Genomic DNA, 22150 nt, shown 5'->3' on the forward strand with positions numbered 1-22150 from the left:
TGGAGATTACCACACTATGGATTCCTGGGATACCTGTCAGAAGCTGTGATCTTGGCAAGGACACAGGAGGCTGGGCATAAGTGATGTCCAGGCAGCTTCCATAGAGCTCCAGGACCCACCCACAGCTCAGGAACCAACCAATCACTTCTGCATGCAGAACGTCCTGGTTGGCTGTTTGCTTGCCACTTTTCCAGGTTGAATTCATGCTACTTAGCATGGGAGCACAGCTGGCTTTCCTTAAGTAGGTTTCCATGAGTAAAAATGGAAATACTACTATTCCAACGAGTAGCACCTTTACTCACTGGAATCCGAGATTCTCTTCTACTGCTGTCCAACAAGGCCAACCTCTGCTACATATGCTGCTGGAGCCATGTGTACTCTTGGGTTGTTGGTTTAGTCCCTGAGAACTCTGGGGGCACTGGTTGATTCATACTGATTTCCTTCTATGGAGCCGCAAACCCCTTAAGCTCCTTGGGTCCTTTCCATTGGGGACCCTATGAGAACCACTACTTCAGAGACAAGAACTCAGTGGCTACTCAGTCCACAGAGTTGGATGTCTCAGCACTGAAGACACAAGACACAAGGCTCTCCTCCCTCCCTCACCCCACTCCCCACAAGTGTCTCTGATCCTTTATATTGAGATCATGTTGGAAGGCTGAAGAACCTTGAGTAAAATATTGGGGGAGCATGGCAAAAGTAATGATAGATGCACTCAGGAAAAACTGAAGGTTGGCAGGCACACATTGGGCTTTCCTTGAGCCTCTCTACATATGGGCTGCCTATTAGATGGGGCCACCCAATCTGAGGATGGACGTTCAGCTAATCTCTGGAAACATTCTCACAAACACAATCAGAAATATATTTTTCAGGTCATTCTAGATCCCATTAAGTGGGTAATGGAGACCACCCATCACATGCTTTCCCCTTTGACACCCAACCACTTCCTATGTTACACTTAATTTCCAAATAAAAACAATAAAAGTGCTTGGAATGTAACTGGGAGGTGCTTGCCTGGCAGGTATGAAGTCCTGGTTTGAGGCCCAGCCCCACGTAAGTTGGTCATGATGGTACACAGATGTAGTGCTTAAAGTTGGGATGTTTACTAAGCAGTTCAGAAGTTCAAAGCTATCCTGAGCTACATATTTACTGATCCTTTCTTATATAAAACAAGCTGGGTATCTATGAGAACCTGTCCTAAAACAAACAAAAAGACAACGGTATTGTAATTTTTCCTAACATGATATAACTATCCCCATACAACCTAAACACATTAATTATTCTCCAAGAAAAAAATAGTGAAGCCCCTTTTGGAATGTTTACAGTTTAAATATACTAATATAGATTAAAAACTTAAGTACTCATATCAACTCAATGCTATGTTATATAATAAAAGGAAAGCAAGGAAAACATGGATGTTATATACAAGAAGACACACATAGGCACACATAGACATCTATCCTATGTATACATGTACAAATGTATCCTTAACAAAATGGGACAAAATCACTCATGACATTTATAGTCCTCATTTCTGTAAATGGTCCTATGGCCACAGCTGGTATTATCTCCTTATAGCTTAATTTTTTGTTTTCTTGTTTTATTCTTTATTTGTGAATGTGAGTGTAGGCACACATGTGCCATTAAAAATATGTGGTAGAAAGAAGACACAACAATGGGACACAACCTCTGGCTCATCTTCTACCTTCTTTGAGACAGGCTCTCTTGTCACCTGCTGCTCTGTGTGCCAGGCTGGCTGATCCATAAGTCTTCAGGGACTCTCCTGTCTCTGCCAGCTTCCTTTCGGTAGGAGCACTGGGGTGTAGATGCCCACAAGCACACTCAAGCCTTTGTGGATTCTGGCATCTGAGGTTCAAATCATCATGCTTGTATGCAGTTCTCCTTCTTCCCACACATCTTTAAGAATTTGCACCAAGTCCTGCTGTTTGGACTCAACCCATTGAGTCCTTTCTGCAAGTCTACACATTTCCTTCAAGTATGTTTTAGGTGTTACTTAAACAAAGATGGCTTTCCTGTAATGGCCTCTAATTTCTGTGAGTATCTGAATTTAATCTGCAAATGATCAACACCTGAACAGGAACTAAGAATAATGATAGAGTGAAGTGCTAGCCTGAGATGTTTGAGGTAATTCTACATCTAATAGACAATACCATGTCTCAAACATAGGAGAAAAACCTGGCCTATCTAGGTGATTGAAGCTATGGGGGCTAGTAAAATCTTTCAGGCCAATGCACAGAGGGAGAAGACAGGAGGAAGACATGGGGCACAGATTTGAAGAAAATTACCAACATGAGAAATCAGGACAGGCAGACCTGTTATAACCTGATAATATCTGTTTAATGTGTATTTCAAAGCATTAAACAGGTATGTATATCTGGGATCTTGGGAGATACTAATATTTAGAGGGTGGTCCAGTCCACAGTGGTTCACATGAAGGCATTTTGGGGGTTGACCACACCCACATTTGAATTTTTTCTAGCCTACTTGAAATGCTGTTGCATTCAAGATTCCACCATCTGTCAGATGTAGGGTATGTGAAGATCCTTTCCCAATTTGTTGGTTGCCATTTTGTCCACTTGACAGTCTCCTTTGCCTTACAAAACTTTGTAATTTTATGAGGCCCCATTTTTCGATTCTTGATCTTATAGCATAACCTATTGGTGTTCTATTCAAGAACATTTCCCCTGTGCCCATGTCCTCAAGGGTCTTCCCCAGTTTCTTTTCTATTAGTTTCAGTGTGTCTGGATTTATGTGGAGGTCCTTGATCCACTTGGAGTTAAGCTTAGTACAAGGAGATAAGAATGAATAAATTTGCATTCTTCTGCATGCTGACCTCCAGTTGAGCCAGAACCATTTGTTGAAAAGGCTATCTTTTTTCCACTGGATGGTTTCAGGTCCTTTGTCAAAGATCAAGTGACCATAGGTGTGTGGATTCATTTCTGGGACTTCAGTCCTTTTCCATTGATCTACCTGCCTGTCACTGTACCAGTACCATGCAGTTTTTCACACTATTGCTCTGTAGTACTGCTTGAGGTCCAGGATACTGATTCCCACAGAAGTACTTTTACTGTTGAGAAAAGTTTTAGCTATCCTGGGTTTTTTGTTATTCCAGATAAACTTGAGAATTTCTCTTTCTAACTCTATGAAGAACTGAGTTAGGAATTTGATGGGGATTGCATTGAATCTGTAGATTGCTTTTGGTAAGATGGCTATTTTTACCATATTAATCCTGCCAATCCACGACCATGGAAGATCTTTCCATTTTCAGATGTCTTCTTCCATTTTCTTCTTCAGAGACCTGATGTTCTTCTCATACAGATCTTTCACTTGCATGGTTAGTCACACCAAGATACTTTATATTGTTTGTGTCTATTGTGAAGGGTGTCATTTCACTAATTTCTTCCTCAGCCTGCTTATCCTTTGCATATAGGAAGGCCACTGATTTGCTTGAGTTGATTTTATAACTCCAGAGAGCCAAATAACCCTATTAAAAATGGGGTACAGTGCTAAACAAAGACTTTTCACCCAAAGAACTTCCAATGGCTGAGAAGCAACTGAAAAAAAATGTTCAACCTCATTAGTCATTAGGGAAATGAAAATCAAAACAACCTTGAGATTTCACATTATACCCATCAGAATGGCTAAGATTAAAAACTCAGGAGACAGTAGGTGTTGGTGAGAATGTGGAGAAAGAGGAAAACTCCTCCACTGCTGGTGGGAATGCAGCTTGGTACAACCACACTGGAAATCAGCCTGGCGTTTCCTCAGAAAACTGAACATAACACTTCTGGAGGACCCTGCAATACCACTTCTGGGCATATACCCAGAGGATTGCCTGGCATGCAATAAGGACACATGCTCCACTATGTTCATAGCACCCCTATTTATAATAGCCAGAAGCTGGAAAGAACCCAGATGTCCCTCAATGGAGGAATGGATACAGAAAATATGGTATATTTACACAATGGAATACTACTCAGCAATTAAAAACAATGAATTCATGCAAGTCTTAGGCAAATGGTTGGAACTGGAAAATATCATCCTAAGTGAGGTAACCCAATCACAAAAGAACACACATGGAATACAGTCACTGATAAGCAGATAGCTCAGAAACTCTGAATACCTAAGACAAAATTCACATATCAAATGATGCCCAAGAAGAAGGAAAGAGATGTCCCTGGTCCTGAAAATTCATTGTAGGGGAATACCAGGACAGAGAAGTAGGAGGGGGTTGATAGGAGAATGGGTGGAGGGAACAGTGCCTAAGGAACTCATGGGGAGGGGGGAACTGGGAAAGGGAAAATCATTTTGAATGTAAACAAAGAATATTGAAAATAAAATATTATATACATATACATACATATATATACATATATATACATACATATATATATATATATATATATATATATATATATATATATATATATATATATATATATATATATATATAAAGAAGTTTCCACCAGCCCATCTTAACAGTTATCACAGCAACCCAAGACCTAGTATACTTTTAGTCTTTACACTTTTCCTTTTTCTACTTTGTTTATTAGATATATTCTTCCACTTACATTTCAAATGTTATCCCTTTTTCTCATTCTCCACCCCCTGCAAGTCTCATAACCCATCATCCCTCCCCCCTCTTCCCAATCAACCCTCTACCATTTGCCTGTCCCAGCATTCTCCCACATTGAAGCATCTAGTCTTTCGAGGCCCAAGGGCCTCTTCTCCCTTTGATGTCCAACAAGGCCATCTTCTGCTTCCTCTGTGTCTGGAGCCAGGGGAAACTCCATGTGCACTCTCTGGTTGATGGTTTTGTCCCTGGGAGCTCTGGGCGTACTGGGTGGCTCATATCATTGCTCCTCCTATGGCGCTGCAAAACCCTTCAGCAACTTGGATCCTGTCTGTAGCTTTCCCATTGTGGACCCTGTGCTCAGTTCAATGGCAGGCTGAAAGTCTCCCCCCTCTGTATTTGTCATGCTCCAGCAGAGCCTCCCAGGTGACAACTATATCCAGCTCTAGTCACCAAGCACTTGTTGGCATCCACAATAGTGTCTGGGTTTTGTATCTGTATATGGGATGGATCACTAGGTGGTGTAGTCGCTAGTCTTTCCCTCAGACTCTGCTCCACACTTTGTATCTCCTTCTGTGGAAATTTTGTTCCCCCTTCTATGAAGGTCAAGAGTATCCATACTTTGTTCTTTCTTCTTCTTGAGTATCATTTGATAATGTGAATTATGTCTTGGGGATTTCAAGCTTCTAGGCAAATATCCTCTTATCGGTGGGTGCATAGCATATGTGATCTTTTGTGATTGGATTACCTCACTCAGGATGATGTTTTACAATTCCACCCATTTGCCCCAAAATTTCATGCATTCATTGATTTTAATAGCTGAGTAGTATTCCATTGTATAAATATACCACATTTTCTGTATCCATTCCTCCATTGAGGGACATCTGGATTCTTTCCAGCTTCTGGCTATTATAAATAGGGCTTCTATGAACTTAGTGGAGCATATGACCTTATTACATGGTGAAGAATCCTCTGGGTATATGCCCAGGAGTGTTATAAATGGGTCCTCTGCTAGTATTATACCCATTTTTCTGAGAAACTGCCAAACTGATTTCCAGAGTGGTTGTATCCTAGCCAGCACCTAATGTCTCCTGAGTATTTTTTCTTAGACATTTTGATTGGTGTGAGGTGAATTCTCAGGGTTGTTTGGATGTGCATTTCCCTAATGACTAATGAAGTTATACATTTCTTTAGGTGCTTCTCAACCATTCAATATTCCTCAGGTGAAAATCTTTTGTTTACCTCTGTACCCCATTTTTAAGGGGAAATCATTTGAAATGTAAATAAATATATCAATAAATTTTTTAAAAAAAGAATCCTGAGGTGTTGTTTGCTTGCTTTCTTATTTTTGTGAGACAGTGTCTCTTTTTTTACTTAAGCTAGAATTTAAAAAAAGTGGGGGGGGGGTGATATTTGTCTCTCTGGAGTCTACCATCTTGAGTTTTTTGTATATCTTGGATATAAGCCCTCTGTTGGATATAGTGTTGGTAATGATCTTTTCCCAATTTGTTGGTTGTCATTTTGTCCTTTTGACAATGTCCTTTGCCTTACAGAAACTTTGTAATACAATTCTTGAATTTAGAGCATAAACAATTTGTGTTCTGTTTAGGAAATTTTCCCCTGTGCCCATGTGCTCAGGGCTCTTCCTCAGTTTCTTTTCTGTTAGTTCAGTGTGTCTGGTTTCATGTGGAGGTCCTTGATCCACTTGGACTTGATTTTTGTACAAGGGGATAAAAATGGATCAGTTTGCATTCTTCTGCATGTTAGCCAGCAGTTGAACCAGCACCATTTGTTGAAAAGGCTATCTTTTTTCCACTGGATGTTTTTCCGCTTCTTTGTCAAATATCAAGTGACGGTGGGAGTGTGGCTTAATTACTGGGTCTTCAATTCTGTTCCATTGATCTACCTGCCTGTCACTGTACAATGGCCAAGTCCTAGTGATCCAAGCATCTCAACATTAAACCACATACACTGCATCTAACAGAAGAGAAAGTGGGTAAGAGCCTCGAACACATAGGCAAAGGGGAAACCTTCCTGGACAGAGTACCAATGGCTTATGCTTTAAAATCTAAGACAAATGGCACCTCACAAAATTGCAAAACTTCTGTAAGGCAAAGGACACTGTCAATAAGACAAAACAGCAACCTACAGATTGAGTAATTTTTTTCCAACCCTATATCTGATAGTCGGCACATACATAAAATATACAGAGAACTCAACAAGTTAGACTCCAGAGAACCAAATAGCCCTATGAAAAAAGAGGAGTACTGAGTTAAACAGAAATCTCAGAGAATTCCTGAGAAGTACTTAAAGAAATGTTCAACATCCTTGATCAACGGGGAAATACATATCAAAACAACTTTGAATTCACCCCAGATGCTGGGGTGAAAACCTGCCAGGTCAGAGTGGCAGGGAAAGCCCTCAGCTGACCCTCCCACTCCACACTGTCCTCAATATCTTACAACTTAAAGACCTTCTTTTGGTTTACTTATATTCATTCCCTTTCAAGGGTTACTTGCTCTGGCTCTTGTCCTGGAGTTGACCTCCTTTTGCTTTGCAATACAGGTGTGTGCTAGGGCTGAGCCACAGGACAAGAAAGTAAAATAAACAGAAAGCTCTTGGGTTAAAGGTCTGTGCTAAGGCTGGGCTAAACTGTAAAATCATTTGTTTGTTTGTTTGTTTTCAGTAAATAACATACTCTTGTAGTTTACAATCAGAACAAATATCCTGCAACATAAGTTAGCAATGTTACCTTCATTATAGAAATCCAGCTCTCTGTCAATTGTTCTGGTTGTTCCCAGGCACGTCTGAGTGCATCATCATGAGAACAAAATGATCCCAAGGAAGATCAGAACTGGGCTCTTGAAGGTGTTGCACATGGCCAATAGGCACCTAGAAAGCAGCAAGTACATCCCTGATCCTTATCACAACGGATAAATCACCCATCCTACTGTCACACAATGTATTGTAAGATGTCACCATTCCTGACCTTGGCTCAGTGTCCTAAGTGCTGCTAAATAGAAAGGTTCATGTCTAGGGGTCACTCAACAAACCAAACAAACACTGAATTCAGTTAAACAGAAATGGTTTGTTGAATGCATTTCTCAAGACTGACCAATCAGATCAATAATATGCACTACCTATTTCTCAGGGCCAGCTCTGTGTTAAAACCACAAGAGCTCATGAACAAGGGCTGGAAATGCTGCCCTATGTGGACCCTGACTTGAGCTATTTTAGACATAATAGTAATACTGACCTTGAATTTGATGGGTCTATGGGATGTACATAGATGTGGAAATTAATAAGATTAACAAACCTCACAACATGCAGAACATTACATAGTACGTGGTCAGTATGACCCTGATCTGAATCAAGATTTTATTTTATTTTGTTTTACATCCGTGACTGGTAGGCATATTACAGCAACATTATGAAATACATGGCTGTGGTGTGACAAGTTTGCTACAGATTTGCAAGGGGGAAAGGCTTATCAAGAAGAATTGTACCATTAGGAAAGATATCTGCATGACCTCCCATGTTTAGATAAGTTCTGTGGCCTCAACCTGAGCTATTGAAAGATCATAGAATGTGTTTGTTACCTGAAAGGAGGGGCCTGAAGAGTGTTGCTCAGTCTTCGCAGTCCACATTCCACCTCACTCTGTCCCTGCAGGGGAACCCCAAGTGTCCTTCCACATTTCCTGTGAACCAGGTCTAAGCACACAAATACCAGGACACAGTGCTGGTGACCCCCTCATCACTTATGCTCCATTTTCCATGACTGTACATGTGTAAGCAAATGCAGTGTTCTCACTTGTTATTGATGCTCTTCACATCTTACCGAGGGCAACAATTGCTTGACTACACCCAATTCTCTACAAGACGTGGGCTCAGGGGAAATGTATTAAGATAAATCTGGGATAGAGGTGCATGAACTCTGCCCTGGACTGAACTAAAGAACGTGAGGTGGGAGAAAGATGTATATTTAAATAGCCCACTAAGTTCACATTGTGTCTGCTTGAATTAATCTCAGGACAAGGAAGTGGAGTATCTCTGATAGCTTCTCTCTAGCCCCTTGAAAGGTTCACTTGGCTGTAGCCTCAGCACCTGATACTTCATAATGGGGCACCAGCACTCAGGGAAGCTAGAGATTATCATTGGCACAGTATCATGCTAGAGGCAGTGCATATTACACAGTTGTTCAGAACTTTCATTTGTTCTTAATGTGGACCTAGGGAAAGAGAGAACAAAATCTTTAGAAAAGAAAGATCATCTCCACTTCTCCATCCTCCCAGAATGAAAGACTCCTAAGGAGAGAATGGTAAGTTCTTTATAATAGACAAGGATTCATAGCCGAGGGCTTGGATGTATGGTATTTTTCAGTTTTGTTTCCTGAAACAGGCTCCCAAATATTCCATGTGGACCTCTACCTGGCTTCCCAGGTTAACCTTCAGCTCAAATATTCCTGTTTCCACTTTCTAATGTGTAGGTTTACAAGTGGGGCTCCTAGGACTCTTAGGTCAGCCCTAGTCACTGAGAGAGACCTGGGTTTTCTAATGCTGAGGCCTGTACTCACCAGTATAGCTACAGCCATTTTGTTCCATGTCTGCCCCCTATTTCAGATTGTTGCTGAAATATGCAATAATTGACACAGAAAAAGTAACTTGACTCATAGCAAGGTCATGGTGATCTCATCCTGTTGTGCTCTGTATGATGTTTGTTAAATTTATAATGCTTTAAAAATCTTTACATGGGACCTAACAAATTAAGAGGATCTGAGTTCAGATCCCAGCACCCGCATGGCTGGCTCACAACGAAGTCCAGTTCTGAGGAGCCTGATGCCCTCTTGTGAACTCCATGTACAACTGAACACATGTGGCAAATCAACACACACACACACACACACACACAGGAGCTAAAAGCAATCCACCCGGCATGCATGAAGCAACATGAATATCAAACCCAATAGTAACACAATGCTAAGTATCCTGTTTGCTAAAGAACACATAGGAAGCAGCAAAACTATTGAGATATAGTTTCCATTTTTTATTTGATATATTTTTCATTTACATTTCAAATGATTTCCCCTCTTCTGGCCCCCCACTCCCCAAAGGCCCATAAGCCTCCTTCCCTCCCCCTGTTCTCCCACCCACCTGAGATATACTTTCTGACAATAGAGGGCAAAATAATTTTTAAAATAGGCATGGATTTAACGTAACACCCATGATGATGACATCTCCAAAGGGAAAAAGATCCTGTGGATGCCAAGGCTCACTGGCCTGCCAGTCTAGCTAAAATGGCAGGCTACAGCTCCAAAGAGAGACCCTGTGTCTAAAGGGAAAGTGGGCGTTATAGAGGGAGCCCAACATGGACTCTGTCTTCACATGTGTGTGTGCACATGCATACGAGACAGAAACAAAGGGACAGAGAACAAATAAATTCTTTCCTAAAACAGTCGATAAAAGGGAATTGGTAGTGGATGAACAAGATCTGAAGGCAGTGGCAGTCACTATAAATACAGGGGCAAAAATGTCAGCACAGTAAGAAGCAATGAATCAAAGTTAGAGAGGACAAGTCTATATTGCCTGTGTCAGAAAAATGATGTCAGGAATAAAGGAAGCTTATGAGAAGGTGGAGCAACCCAATTAATATTTAAACTTGCCTTGTTAGATGGAAATTTATACTCACACTAATATAAAAAAGAAAATAGTATGTTAATCCAGTGACCACAGAACTGTGACAAAAACCCACTTCAAAAGGAAGTTTTAATAAATTCCAAAGCGATTTATCACTCTGATCACATTCTTTCATCAAGATGAAACAAAAGTGAAAGGATAGTGTCTAAACACTAGCATCTGCTTGACAGTCTCTCATTGGCTCTCCTTGGTAACCTCTGATTGGCTCCTAAAGCAGGAAGAATGGACTCTCCCCCTTCCAGGGTTGCTTAACTGTTTACAGAACCTGGGAATCAGAGCAGAGGTTCAGCTTGGCTTCAAATGGTGGCAGTGACACAATTGGCCACTAGATGGCAATGGTACTTCTTTTTTTTTTCTTTTTAATTTTTTTTCTTTTTTTTTCTTTTTTTTATTCGATATAATTTTTTATTTACATTTCAAATGATTTCCCCTTTTCTAGCCCCCCCACTCCCCGAAAGTTTTTTTAAAATGTTTCTATATTATTTGTTTACATTCTGAATGCTTTCCCCTTTCCAGGTTCCCCCTTCCCCCATCAGTCTCATAAGCCCTCTTCCCTCTGCCCATTCCCCAATCACCCCCTCCCATTTCTCTGTCCTGGTACTCAGATCCAGATTGCTGGATCAAGTCTTTTCAGAACCAGGGCCCTCTCCTTTCCTCTTCTTGGGAATCATTTCATATGCTAATTGTGTCTTTTTTTCATTTACATTCTTATTGCATTTGTTTTTTATTTTTTATTTTCTTATTTTATTTTATTATATATATTTTTTATTTCCATTTCAAATGATTTCACCTTTTCTGGTCCCCCACTACCCGAAAGTCCCATCAGCTCCCTTCCCTCCCCCTGTTCTCCCACCCACCCCTTCTCACTTCCCTGTTCTGTTTTTGCCCTATACTGCTACACTGAGTCTTTCCAGAACCAGGAGCCACTCCTCCGTTCTTCTTGTACCTCATTTGATGTGTGGATTATGTTTTGGGTATTCCAGTTTTCCAGGCTGATATCCACTTATTAGTGAGTGCATACCATGATTGATCTTTTGAGACTGGGTTACCTCACTTAGTATGATGTTCTCCAGCTCCTTCCATTTGCCTAAGAATTTCATGGATTCATTGTTTCTAATGGCTGAATAGTACTCCATTGTGTAGATATACCACATTTTTTGCATCCACTCTTCTGTTGAGGGATACCTGGGTTCTTTCCAGCATCTGGCAATTATAAATAGGGCTGCTATGAACATAGGAGAGCATGTATCCTTATTACATGGTGGGGAATCCTCTGGGTATATGCCCAGGAGTGGTATAGCAGGATCTTCTGGAAGTGAGGTGCCCAGTTTTTGGAGGAACCGCCAGACTGATTTCCAGAGTGGTTGTACCAATTTGCAACCCCACCAGCAGTGGAGGAGTTTTCCTCTTTCTCCACACCCTCTCCAACACCTGCTGTCTCCTGAATTTTTAATCTTAGCCATTCTGACTGGTGTAAGGTGAAATCTCAGGGTTGTTTTGATTTGCATTTCCCTGATGACTAATGAAGTTGAACATTTTTTAAGATGCTTCTCTGCCATCTGAAGTTCTTCAGGTGAGAATTCTTTGTTTAACTCTGTACCCCATTTTGTAATAGAGTTATTTGTTTTTCTGCGGTCTAACTTCTTTAGTTCTTTGTATATATTGGATATTAGCCCTCTGTCTGATGTAGGGTTGGTGAAGATCTTTTCCCAATTTATTGGTTGCCAATTTGTCCTTTTGATGGTGTCCTTTGCTTTACAGAAACTTTGTAATTTTATGAGGTCCCATTTGTCAATTCTTGATCTTAGAGCATAAGCTATTGGTGTTCTGTTCAGGAACTTTTCCCCTGTACTGATGTCCTCAAGGGTCTTCCCCAGTTTCTTTTCTATTAGCTTCAGAGTGTCTGGCTTTATGTGGAGGTCCTTGATCCATTTGGAGTTGAGCTTAGTACAAGGAGACAAGGATAGATCAATTCCCATTCTTCTGCATGCTGACCTCCAGTTGAACCAGCACCATTTGTTGAAAAGGCTATCTTTTTTTTCCATTGGATGTTTTCACCCCCTGCTGAAAAAGCATTTGACAAAATTCAGCATCCTTTCATGCTTAAAGTCTTGGAAAGAACAGGAATTCAAGGCCCATACCTAAACATAGTAAAAGCAATATACAGCAAACCCGTAGCCAGCATCAAACTAAATGGAGAGAAACTTGAAGCAATCCCACTAAAATCAGGGACTAGCCAGTGCTGTCCCCTTTCTCCTTATCTTTTCAATATTGTACTTGAGGTACTAGCTCGGGCAATTAAACAATATAAGGAAGTCAAAGGGATACAAATTGGAAAGGAAGAAGTCAAACTCTCAGTATTTGCAGATGACATGATAGTCTATCTAAGTGACCCGAAAACCTCCACCAGAGAACTCCTACAGCTGATAAACAACTTCAGCAAAGTGGCTGGTTATAAAATCAACTGAAGCAAATGAGTAGCCTTCCTATACTCAAAGGATAAGCAGGCTGAGAAAGAAATTAGGGAAATGACCCCCTTCACAATAGCCACAAACAGTATAAAGTACCTTGGGGTGACTCTTACCAAACATGTGAAAGATCTGTATGACAAGAACTTCAAGACTCTGAAGGAAATGGAAGAAGACCTCAAAAAATGGAAAAACCTCCCATGTTCATGGATCAGCAGGATTAATATAGTTAAATTGGCCATTTTGCCAAAAGCAATATACAAATTCAACGCAATATCCATCAAAATCCCAACTCAATTCTTCACAGAGTTAGAAAGAGCAATTCTCAAATTCATCTGGAATAACAAAACACCAGGATAGCTAAGACTATTCTCAGCAACAAAAGAACTTCTGGAGAATCAGTATCCCAGACCTCAAGCAATACTACCAAGCAATAGTGTTAAAAATGGCAATAGTACTTCTTATTTATCTTCATTTACCAGAGAACTTCAATTGTTCCATTAGTCCCTATGCAACATAAAGACTAGCTTTTCTTTTCTTTCTTTTCTTTCTCTTTTTTTATTTTTAGGACATTTATTGTCACATTATTTAATTTTTTTGCAGTAATAGATGAGGTAAAAATACCTCCTGCTTTTCAACATAGCAACAAAAAAGACAATAGTCAAGGTAACAGTGAAATTAAAATTAAAAAATATGTATACAAAATCCTAACGTCTGGGAGAAAATCTGACTACAATCTACATGTAGAAACATGCAAATGACCCCAGCCTTGTCTTCGGATTGCACCACTTCACAGATCACAGAGTGGGGTGTCCTGGCACAGGGGACTCAGCCAGGAAAAGCTCCAGGGGTGGTGGCCTCCACCCATTCACATTGATTCTGCTCAGCTGAGGTTCACATCTTACTACTCACATGCTGCCGGTTTTCAGAGACTGGTACATATGTGCATATGCTTCTTCCTAGTCAGAGCACTGCAATAAAGCAGACTCTAAGAAGTGGTCCCATTCTGTCTCCTAGCTTGTCATGAGATGCAATAGGGATCAAGTGTCAGGAGCAGTTTAGTTGCAGACAGGGCCCTTATATGTGTTAGTGAGCTAAAGAACACTCTGGAGAAGTTATAATTCACACCCAAGCTCCCAGAAAATAATTAATGTACAGAGGGGCAGGCCTGGAATGCAATATATTAAAAAACAGTGGGATGACTGCCAGGAGGCTGGACAGGACAGGCCAAGTCTTAGGAGGTAACGCTGAGGTCCCCAGCCTTCTGCACCCTCATGGACCAGGGCAAGGAGGGTGCCAACTGGCTTTGTATGCACAGCAACAGAATGCAGCCTGCCAGACTGCTCTGAGAGCAGAGCATGCTGTGTGAAGGCAATGGTGAGGATGGTGTGCAGAGCCCAGGGCTGCTCCTGAACGGCCAGAGGCTGGGGCCCTCAAAGAAGCCAAGACTGAAGATGCTCTAGGCCTACAGAGAATCTCTGGCCACTGTAACAACCCAGGGCAGTGGACACTACATGCCACCATCAAGTAAGACAACCTACAAGGCCACTTGGTTATGTATCTTTGCCATGGGCTGTGGAGAGACAGCTGAAGGAGTAGAGAGGACCACTATGTGTGTACAGACTGGCCAGAGCTGCTTCAGAGGGCACCTGAGTGAGTGGCTGCCGGGGCACTAAGGCAGGGACACAGCTACCACCTGTCTACAGTAGGTAGTGTGAACCCCAGACCCGGCCTCTATGCTCATCCTGAAATGCCTGAGAGCAGAGCCTTGGAAGTCGTTGGCACAATCTTAAGGGAGGTGTGTTCACTTTGGGAGATGGCACTGAGGCCTGAGCTTGGCCACTCTGAGCTTAGCTGCATCGCTTGCCCCTCTACAGACTAATGTGAAGCCAAGCTTCCAAGTTCCTGTGTCTCAGTGAGAACCTGCATGTCAGAGGGAAGAGTCGTCTGCAAGATCAGCTGGGGTTGTGTTTCATTAATGGGAGCACAGGTGTGTGTCTATGCAAACCTGAACCTTGGTTAAGTTGTGTCAGCAAGGAAGAGTTCCTGAAGGGAGGGAGGAAGCTGTGTTCCAAGGTTTTACAAATCAATACCAGAGCTATGGAGTGGATTCAGTGGTTTTGCAGTCCCTGACACAGTAGCTCACACTGACTCACCTAAGTCCTTCTGCCAGGAGTTCGCTGTTGTGGCTGCTAGTCCAGTATTCTAGGGTCAGGTATTGGATGGCATACATTTGAGACAAACACTGCAGGTCCATGTAGGAGGCAGACACATCAGAGACACGAGGCCACAAGCCAAGGAAGCTATGAGAGGACGGCAGAGGGACTGTCTCTCACTGCAACATGATGTCTTTCAGGTTCTCCTGCAGGATCATGTCCTTCACAGCATGAAACAGGACAGGATGTTCTTGGTGTCTATGGCAGTGGTGAAGTGGTGGAACAGGGGTTGCTCAGATCCTGAGCTTCCTGTCAAAGCACTGCACTAGGTAGTGCTGGACATCCTCCAGCCATGTGGGGTCACACTTGAAATCAGGGAAGAGCTTCTAAATGCTCACCAACTTCACCTTCTCCACCAGGAGGTCCATCGTGTTGAAGAGGAGGATGATAGAAACATTGAAGAAGAGCTTGTTGTTGATGATGGTCTTGAAGATGTTCATGGACTCCATCAGTAGGATGGTGCACCTGATCTCCATGAGGACCTGGTCGTACTCACTCGAGGACTCCATGAACAGGATGGATGTGATCCCATGAAAGCACTGGAAACACTTCTGGCGCTGCAACCTCTGGCTGCCCACATCCACCATCTTAAATGAGATTTTCTTTATAATAAAGTCATGTTCCACGATTCCCTTGGTGGCCTTTCTAGCCAGCAGGATGTCTTGTTTACTGGGGAAGTAGTTCAGTTGGCCAATCCAATCTAAGTTATCCAGGAAGTACTTCACTGATTCACCCAGCTGTAACTCACTTTTGCGGCTGAAGGCTTCCCTGATCCCCGAGTCTCTCCAGAGTGCACGCAGCACTGGCACATGGAGCTGGAAGGTGGCAGGCTCCACAGGCAGGCCTGCCTTGTTCTCAAGGCCATCAGAAACATCGCTGCTTCTCCTTCTCGGAGTGCTGCCAGGGAATGCTGAGCTTGTCCCGAGGGTCTACAAGCATCCTTGGGCCTCGCCATCAAGTTTGCAGCCAGTGCATACCTCCTTGTCTGTTCTGGCATGAGGGTCTCGATTCTCAGGACCACAGCTAGAATCTTCTGAGAGGAAAGCCTCAGTTGGGAAACTGCAGAGATCAAAGTAATCTTTTTTTTTTATTCGATATAATTTATTTACATTTCAAATGATTTCCCCTTTTCTAGCCCCCCGACTCCCCGAAAGTCCCATAAGCCCCCTTCTCTTCCCCTGTCCTCCCTCCCACCCCTTCCCACTTCCCCGTTCTGGTTTTGCCGAATACTGTTTCACTGAGTCTTTCCAGAACCAGGGGCCACTCCTCCTTTCTTCTTGTATCTCATTTGATGTGTGGATTATGTTTTGGGTATTCCAGTTTTCTAGGTTAATAAACACTTATTAGTGAGTGCATACCATGATTCACCTTTTGAGTCTGGGTTACCTCACTTAGTATGATGTTCTCTAGCTCCATCCATTTGCCTAAGAATTTCATGAATTCATTGTTTATAACGGCTGAATAGTACTCCATTGTGTAGATATACCACATTTTTTGCATCCACTCTTCTGTTGAAGGATACCTGGGTTCTTTCCAGCATCTGGCAATTATAAATAGGGCTGCTATGAACATAGTAGAGCATGTATCCTTATTACATGGTGGGGAATCCTCTGGATATATGCCCAGGAGTGGTATAGCAGGATCTTCTGGAAGTGAGGTGCCCAGTTTTCGGAGGAACCGCCAGACTGATTTCCAGAGTGGTTGTACCAATTTGCAACCCCACCAGCAGTGGAGGAGTGTTCCTCTTTCTCCACATCCTCTCCAACACCTGCTGTCTCCTGAATTTTTAATCTTAGCCATTCTGACTGGTGTAAGATGAAATCTTAGGGTTGTTTTGATTTGCATTTCCCTAATGACTAATGAAGTTGAGCATTTTTTAAGATGCTTCTCTGCCATCCGAAGTTCTTCAGGTGAGAATTCTTTGTTTAACTCTGTACCCCATTTTTTAATAGGGTTGTTCGGTTTTCTGGAGTCTAACTTCTTGAGTTCTTTATATATATTGGATATTAGCCATCTATCTGATGTAGGATTGGTGAAGATCTTTTCCCAATTTGTTGGTTGCCGATCTGTCATCTTGATGGTGTCCTTTGCCTTACAGAAACTCTGTAACCTTATGAGGTCCCATTTGTCAATTCTTGCTCTTAGAGCATACGCTATTGGTGTTCTGTTCAGAAACTTTCTCCCTGTACCGATGTCCTCAAGGGTCTTCCCCAGTTTCTTTTCTATTAGCTTCAGAGTGTCTGGCTTTATGTGGAGGTCCTTGATCCATTTGGATTTGAGCTTAGTACAAGGAGACAAGGATGGATCAATTCGCATTCTTCTGCATGCTGACCTCCAGTTGAACCAGCACCATTTGTTGAAAAGGCTATCTTTTTTCCATTGGATGTTTTCAGCCTCTTTGTCGAGGATCAAGTGGCCATAGGTGTGTGGGTTCATTTCTGGATCTTCAATCCTGTTCCATTGATCCTCCTGCCTGTCACTGTACCAATACCATGCAGTTTTTAACACTATTGCTCTGTAGTATTGCTTGAGGTCAGGGATACTGATTCCCCCAGATTTTCTTTTGTTGCTGAGAATAGTTTTAGCTATCCTGGGTTTTTTGTTGTTCCAGATGAATTTGATAATTGCTCTTTCTAACTCTGTGAAGAATTGAGTTGGGATTTTGATGGGTATTGCATTGAATCTGTATAGTGCTTTAGGCAAAATGGCCATTTTAACTATATTGATTCTACCGATCCATGAGCATGGGAGGTTTTCCCATTTTGTGAGGTCTTCTTCCATTTCCTTCTTCAGAATCTTGAAGTTCTTGTCATACAGATCTTTCACATGTTTGGTAAGAGTCACCCCAAGATACTTTATACTGTTTGTGGCTATTGTGAAGGGGGTCATTTCCCTAATTTCTTTCTCAGCCTGCTTATCCTTTGAGTATAGGAAGGCCACTGATTTGCTGGAGTTGATTTTATAACCTGCCACTTTGCTGAAGTTGTTTATCAGCTGTAGGAGCTCTCTAGTGGAGTTCTTTGGGTCACTTAGGTAGACGATCATGTCGTCTGCAAATAATGATAGTTTGACTTCTTCCTTTCCAATTTGTATCCCTTTGACCTCCTTATGTTGTCGAATTGCCCGAGCTAGTACCTCAAGTACAATATTGAAAAGATAAGGAGAAAGGGGGCAGCCTTGTCTGGTCCCTGATTTCAGTGGGATTGCTTCAAGTTTCTCTCCATTTAGTTTGATGCTGGCTACCGGTTTGCTGTATATTGCTTTTACTATGTTTAGGTATGGGCCGTGACAGATACCAAATACCAAAATTAAATCAGGACCAACTAGACCATCTAAACAGTCCCATAATGCCTAAAGAAATAGAAGGAGTCATAGAAAGTCTTCCAACCAAAAAAAGCACAGGACCAGATGGCTTCAGTGCAGAATTCTACCAGACCTTCAAAGAAGAGTTAACACCAATACTCTTCAAACTATTCCACAAAATAGAAACAGAAGGAACACTACCCAATTCCTTCTACGAAGCCACAATTACGCTGATACCAAAGCCACAAAAAGATACAACAAAGAAAGAGAACTTCAGACCAATTTCCCTTATGAACATAGATGCAAAAATACTCAATAAAATTCTTGCCAACCGAATCCAATAACACATCAAAACGATCATCCACCATGATCAAGTAGGCGTTATCCCGGGAATGCAGGGTTGGTTCAACATACGGAAATCCATCAATACAATCCACTACATAAACAAATTCAAAGAACAAAACCACATGGTCATTTCATTGGATGCTGAAAAAGCATTTGACAAAATTCAGCATCCTTTCATGCTTAAAGTCTTGGAGAGAACAGGAATTCAAGATCAAAGTAATCTTATGGAAGTTGTTGAAGATGGATGGTGTAGAGGAACTCCAGCAGCGCCTTCTGGTGGAACTCCAGGCCCTGGATGATGTGCATCTGCTTGAGGAAGGTGGACTCGCTGCTCTAGCCTGCGCCCAGCAGCAGGATCTTGACCAGCCGCCACAGCTCAGCATTGATGTCTCAGTTGTGCCACCAGGCCTGGTGCTTGAGTCATGCACTGTGCCTGCCCTGCGCTCTCAGTCTAAGGCCTCTAAAGGCAAGAAGCAGCTGCTGAGGGTCTGCACTATCTGGACACGGCCTTCCTCAGGCCTCGACCGTGACCCACTGGGGGCCTCACGCCATGCACACCCCTCAGCTGGCACAGCCCTCCCTGGCCAGGCTCTTCCCTGTCCTCCTCTCCGTCATGCTGTGTCCACCTTCACCGCTGCTGCCCAGAGGCTTTCACTCACCTGGCCAGCTGAGGGGCGGAGGGGAAGGCGAAGACTAGCTTTTCAGATTCAATTCTGGGCCCTTCAGGGTTTGTCTCAAATAGCTAATAATGAGAATATGATATTTATGGTTAATAATTTGTCTCATAAATATAATATTCCTTGTTTATTCTTTCAGATTGCTAAAGCACTTATGGGTCCTTTAAGAGATATGGGCAAGACATTTGCTGTATGCTAAACTGTTAGGGGAAAAAATTGAAGCATTCTAAGGTGACCCAAGGGGGAGGATTTTAGCCTTAATGTGCAGAAAGGGGAAATAGAACCTGTAGAGACCACCTCCATGGGATAGGTATACCTCCACACACTCAAACAACCCTGTGACCCCCCTCCTTAAAGGGATTATGCCACACACTCATTTTGAAATTTTAACCCATAAATGTTCCTTAGCAAAGGAATAACAGGGACAACAAATGGAACAGAAACAGAAGGAAGGGACATTCAGGGGCTGCCCTACCTGGGAATCCATCATAATTGCAGACACTGATGGTGTGGTCAAGAGGTGTTTGCTGACAGGAACCTCTTGAGAAGGTTCTTAGGGAAGTCCAGCAGGCAACTTACCCTTGGTGCCACCCATTAGACTGAGGTCAGGGAAACTGGTGGGGAAGCTAGGGGAAAAGCTGAAGGGTCAAGGGGAATTGCAACCCCATTGGAAGAACATCTATTGCCAGGATCACCCAATGTTCCCAGTGAGTAGACGATAAACAGAGGAGTGTACAGGGAGGGATCTTTAGCTCCAGATACATTGTAGCAGAGAATGGCCCTGCCTGACAGCAATGGGAGGAGAGGCCCTGAGACCTGTCCAGGATTGATGCCCCAGGGTAGTAGAATGCTGAATCTGTAGGGCAGGAAAGGGTGAGTGGGGGAGGCCCTCATACAGGCAAAGGGGAGGGGGAAAGGGAAGATGTGGTTTGAGGGGTTGTTAGAGGAATAACCAGGAAGTAGTATATCATTTGAGATGTATTCGAAGGGAATGATTAATAAATACATTTAAAACAATACACATATGCCAATCATTTAATTTTCACAATGAAGACTCAGGAGCCAGATGCTGGGGTGAAAACCTGCCAGGTCAGAGAGGCAGGGAAAGCCCTCACCTGACTTTGCTACTTCACTGACCTCCCAGAAGGAAAGCATTCTTTAACCCTCTCCACATTGTTTTAAATATCTTTCAACTTAAAGACCTTCCTTTTGTTTAGTTATATTGATTCCATTTCAACTGGTTCCTTGCTCTGCCTCTTGTCCTGGAGTTGACATTCTTTTGCCCTGCAATAAAGGTGTGTACTTGAGCTAAGCCAAAGGACAATAAAGTACTTGTTTACAGTAAACAGAAAGCTCTTGGGTTAAAGGTCTGTGCTAGGTTTGAGCTACACCATAAAAAAAATGTATTCTGTAAATAACACAATCTTGGGGTTTACAATGTAAATGAATAAACTGCAACATAACTTAGCAGTGTTCTCTCTGCTATAGAAATCATGATGGGAACACCATGGTCCCAAAGAAAATCAGAACTGGACTCTTGAAGCTGTTGAACATGACCAACAAGGACCTAAACAGCACCAAGGAGACTCCTAATCCTTATCACAAGGGATAAATTACCCATTCCTCTTGTCACATATTTTAGGCCAAGATATCACCATTCCTGGCATTGGCTCTTTGTCCTAGGTGCTGCTGAAGGGAAGGGTTGGTGTCCAGGGTTCACCCAACAAACCACAGGAACACTGAATTAAGTTAAACAGTGAAGGTTTGATGAATACACACCCCAAGATGGAATGAGGGCAACAGCTCATGCCTGAGCAGAAGACATTGCAGCAGGGAATGGCCTTGACTCAACAGGTGGGAGACCCTTAGTCCCATAGAAGATTGAACCCTAGTGGAGTGGAGTGCTGAAGCAGTAGGGGAGGGGAAGGCGCATGGGTGGGGGAGCACCATCATACAAGCAAAGGGCCCTGACTCCAGACATTTTAGATGTAATAGTACATATTGTCCTTGAATTTGATAGGTACTAGGTGAAGGATATAGATGTGAAATTTCCTGATTAAAATCCTCACAACATACAGTACATAACATGGTACATGGACAGCAAGACCCTGGTCTCAGTCAAGATTTTTTCTTTTGTTTTACATGAAGGACTTGGAGGCATGTGACAACAACAGTATGAAATAAATGGCGAGCAATTGACAAATTTGCTACAGTTATGCAATGGCACAAAAAATTATCAGAAAAAATGTATCATTATGAAAAATTTCTGCATGACCTTATCATGTTTAGACAAGTTCTGTGGCCTCAACAGGTGATCCTTAGAAGTAGAACAGAAAAGGTGTTTGTTGCCTGAAATGAGGGGCCTGAGCAGTGTTGCTCAGCCTTCTCAGTGACAATTGCACCTCACTCTGTCCCTGCAGGGGATCCCAAACAGTCCTTCCAACTTCCCTGTGAACCAGTCTAGGCACACAAAGGCCAGGAACCAGTGCTGGTGTCCCACTCCTCACTTATGCTCCATTTTCAACAATGTACATGTAGAAGCAAATATAGCATGGCCACTTGACATTGATACTCTTCACATCTTGCTGAGGGCAGCAATTGCTTGACTACACCCAAATCTATAAAATATGTGGGCACTAGGGAAGTATATCAAGATAAAGCTAGGAGAGAGGTGCATGAACTCTGCCCTGGATTGAATGCAGAAATGTGGGGGTGGGAGACACATGTATGGTTAAATATCCCACTGAGTTCACATTGTATCTTCTTCATTAACTCTCAGGGCAAGGAAGTGTGGTATCTCTGATGGTGTCTGTCAAGTCCCATGAAAAGTTCACTGGCTTTTGGCCTCAGCACTTGA

General features: G+C 42.5%; 1 pseudogene; it reads right to left on the reverse strand.

Moving 5' to 3' along the window:
• Positions 1–15084: 15084 nt before the first annotated feature.
• LOC127677324 (guanine nucleotide-binding protein subunit alpha-12-like) lies at positions 15085–21274 on the reverse strand (annotated as a pseudogene).
• Positions 21275–22150: the final 876 nt, after the last annotated feature.

Source organism: Apodemus sylvaticus, chromosome 2 (genome assembly GCF_947179515.1).
Source record: "Apodemus sylvaticus chromosome 2, mApoSyl1.1, whole genome shotgun sequence".
In the NCBI taxonomy this organism is placed as follows: domain Eukaryota; kingdom Metazoa; phylum Chordata; class Mammalia; order Rodentia; family Muridae; genus Apodemus; species Apodemus sylvaticus.